This window comes from Elephantulus edwardii, unplaced genomic scaffold, assembly GCF_000299155.1.
Source record: "Elephantulus edwardii isolate Elephantulus edwardi_28Jun2011 unplaced genomic scaffold, EleEdw1.0 scaffold00248, whole genome shotgun sequence".
NCBI lineage: Eukaryota > Metazoa > Chordata > Mammalia > Macroscelidea > Macroscelididae > Elephantulus > Elephantulus edwardii.
The window spans coordinates 2,285,458-2,289,611 of record NW_006399998.1 but is presented as its reverse complement, the minus strand read 5'-3'; the positions used below and the strand labels follow the sequence as shown (position 1 = coordinate 2,289,611).

Here is a 4,154-nt window from a genome sequence, read left to right as displayed (position 1 = left end):
ATTGAGCCTCAATCCATATTGAAGGCTGCAGTTCTTGACCCTCTGCAGTAAGTGCTTCCGGTCCTCTTCAATTTCAGCAAGCAGGGTTGTGTTATCTGCATAATGCAGACTGTTGATGGATCTTCCACCAATCCTGATGTCACATTTCTTCTCATAGAGCCCAGCCTCCTGGATGATCTGTTCTGCATACAGGTTGAAAAGGCAGTTGAAGAAACAGGACACCACAAAGGGCCTTGAAAATCCCCGCCCACACCCAAGGCTGTGCAGGAATCTTTTGGGGACATGGAGAGAGGAGTGTGTACTATCAAGAAACTGTGCGTTAGGATAGACAACAGAGACTTGAGAAAGAGAAAGTTATCAAAGAGAGAAAAACATCCCAAGTCATGAAAAAGGCAACTTTTTATCAAGAACACAAATAAAAATGCATTTCCATGAACTTAGTAAACACTTTTAAATTACATGTAGTAAAAGCAAATACAACTGAAATGAGAAATAGAACCTCAGTTGTAGCTGAAAGTGTTGACACTGCCCTTTCCATAGTAAGTACAGTAATTATGGTGTTAAGTCAATAAAGACTCAAAATACTTGAACAACATAATCAACTGATCTGACCTTAACACAAATTGATACTAAGAAGACAATTTTCCTGTCTACAACAGAATATTCATTCTTTATGTGATAACTTAATAATTCTTAATACTTTTTAATTTTATATTATTTTGCTAACAAAGTGCATATCCATTGTCTTTCACACTATTCTTCATTCATATTATGTTTCTAGCTGGAACCTGAAAAGATTAGGTAATGATAGACAAGGTCCACTGGTGATTGATTTTATAAAACATAATGAATGGGAATGATTGTATCTATTCTTCCTAATTTTATGTAAAACATTTAATTTTAAATTACTTTATACGCATTTGCCTGTTGGAGAATAAGTAAGGAAGGCTAAGGAATTGTGCCTTTGAATTGTGGTGTTGGCAAAGTATATTGAATAGTACCACCAAAAGACAAGTCCTGGTGGAAATGTAATTGAGCTTCTCTTTAGAGGTAAGGATGGTGAAATCTCAATTCCTGTATTTTAGATCTGTGCCAAACAGGGGCTATTCCTTAGAAAAACAAATCATACTGCAAAAGATAGAAGTCAAACAAAAGAGAGGAAGACCCTCATGAGCATAGCAGAAATCATGAAGATGGAGCAGGATTAGGCAAGGTTTGGATCTATTCTTCGCATTGCTATGAGTCATGTAGTATTCACCATGCTACACTCTCTTCTGTACACCAAAATCCTATAACATAAAAGAATCAAAATCATACAATTCTATTCTTTAATCACAATAGAATGATATTAAAACACCAACTACAGAAAATAACCCCAAAATGTTCAATAAAAGAGGAAGTAATTAGAAAAAAAGAACTTCAGAACAATATCAGTGATTAATTACATCAATAGATTTAATTTTTAAAATGTAAAATTAATCATTACAGAAAATATAATTTTTAAAATGTCAACATACACTTAAAACTTTTAAAAAATTTTCAATCTAAAAAGAAAATGAAAATTTTTCTCCTGATAAGGAATATCTACAAATAACCTGTAGTTTCTGTCATGTAAAACAGTCAAAGGCTGACTGAAATTTTTCCCCTAGCAGCAATAAGTTAAGAAAACCCTCTCTTATCTTTTTTATTCAATAATATACTGTATCTTTTTACACTCCAAGGCAACACTGTAAGGGAGTGGGCGGAAGGCTAAAAATATAAATTGAAGAAATAATAGTGTCATTAGTTACAGATTACATGGTGATCTAGATCACCAAGTTACTCTAACAATTGGCTTAAAACAACTAGAAAAGTGCAATAATGACTGAATGGAATTCCAAAATCTCTGTAGATGTTCTTTGAAATTAAAAATAAAAAAAAATAAATAAAAACAAAAAAAAACCCTACCTATCCACAAGATGCACCAGATGATCTGTGGGAGAAAGATGGACAATCTCCTCCTTTGAGTTTAAATCGCCTCTGAAAAATTGCCGGTCAGGGTCAGTTATAGGTCTGTTCCGACTCCATGGTATACAACAACAACATGAGCAAAAATGATGATGAGATGCTAAATGCTAAAGGAAATATAATTGTGAAATGAAACCTCTGTTGTTTTGGTTTGTCTAAATATAGCAGTTACTAGAGCATAATGATTTGAAGATACAAAAGTTAATAAGAAAAAAAAAAGGTGTTGTGATAAATGAGAGCTGAAGAGTTAAGTAAGAAATATTGTAAAACAATGAGAGAAAATTTCTTTTACTTTTCCAAGAGCGTAGTGTACTGGGGGGAGGGAGCAAAGAGGGGAGAAAAGTGCAACAATGAATGAAAGGAAATCCAACTCCCTGTAAATTTTCATTGAAATGAATAATAAATTTTAAACAAGGAAATATTGATAAATATGTGAAGTATACTACTGCCAACAACTTCAGTTCTGTTTGTCATATTGTGGTAGTTTGTTTGTATATTGCTCAGACGATGGAAGTCATACCAAACACCAGCAAAGTCACCTTTGGTGGATGGGTTTCAAAGGAGCACCCAAACTAACACAGATTAAGGAGAAAGTCTAGTGATACACTTGCAAAAACTATTCAGTAAAACCCTTATGGACCAAAAGAAAATGTTGTCTACAGAGGCAGACAGGATAAGAGGTGAACATAAACTTATTTGTACTAAACTGTAGTGAACAGTTTGACATACTTTTTTGTCACATCTCCAGTGAGTTTGTTGATTCCATATTAGTAAGTGGACACAAGTAAACCCATGCTTGCTTTGCTCTGTATGGCACTTTCTACTCATGAGGGATTGTCATTTTAAGGGAAGCACTGACTCTGTAGAAATTTGACTTGAGGTTAGAAGAGAGACTGATGTCATCCATACTTAGAAACAGAATCTCTGATTTGTTAAAATAAAACCCAAAACCAACCATAAAAGCAAATGTGAATTTATTTAAAATCAATTAATAAATAAACACAACTAAACCCAAAAAATATTGACAGATAATTTGACAGTCAGGGATTGTCTGATAGGGTTATGGAAGAGCAAAGAATCAAGAAATGTCTCCTTCTGTTATGCAAAATTCAATTATGCCTTAATTCCTAGCCCAGTGACATCAACTAACAACAACTACAACATATTCCATCACAGCACAAGAGAACACTTCTCAGGAACACATCACATGGTAGAAAAAATGTACTTGAACTTGGGAGATCATATATATTTATATAATTATACTCTTCTTACTTATGAACATACATTTTATGACAAACCAGAACATATATCCTCTAAAGAAAACAAAAGGATAGATGCTTTTTTTAGGCAGTTGAATTGTTGTTGTTGCTGTTGTTGTTGTTGTTATGTGCCGTCGAGTCGCTTGCGACTCATAGCGACCCTATGTACAACAGCCCTAAACTCCGCTCTGTCCTGTGCCAATTGCACTGTCTCTGACACTCCCATCCCAATTATCCCAGTCACTGAATCAATCCACCTCATAGAGGGCCTTCCTCTCCAGCGCCGTCCCTCCACCCTCCCAAGTATGATGTCCCTCTCTAAGGACCGGTCTCTCCTCACAACATGTCCAAAGTATGTTAGACGGAGCCTCAGAATCCTTGCATAACACTGAGACCAGTTTTGAAGTACAATATTTTTACCAAGAAAAATGTTTTGCTTAGAAATTTAATCTTCACAGCAGAGAGGAGGCAAATTAGCCTATAGAATCATCACTTTTCGTCACAGTAAACTCATGCAAGTATTTTTTACCCTATTGAACAATCCTTGAATAGGTTCTGCAACTGTGGTGTTTCAAAATGTCCCATGAAGTTACGCTTTCAGTTGTCTGAATCATAATTTCCTTGTTTTTAACATTTTTGCATATTACTCACTAATTTACAAACTATCAGAAATCCAAGTTTACAACTTTATTCCAACTTATACATGAGTCCATATTGTAACTAACCATCAATAATCTATTAGAAATAATTCAGTCCTTTGAAATAAAAAACCAAAACTATCATATCTGATTTATTGTTATTGTTGTTATGTGCCGTCGAGTCGTTTGTGACTCATAGCGACCCTATGCACAACAGCCCTAAACCCTGCTCTATCCTGCGCCAACCACA

The 4,154-nt window shown here is 34.8% G+C and overlaps 1 pseudogene; it reads left to right on the top strand.

The window, feature by feature from the left end:
* Window positions 1-4,154, top strand: part of LOC102865482 — a 30,484-nt pseudogene that overhangs the window by 931 nt on the left and 25,399 nt on the right.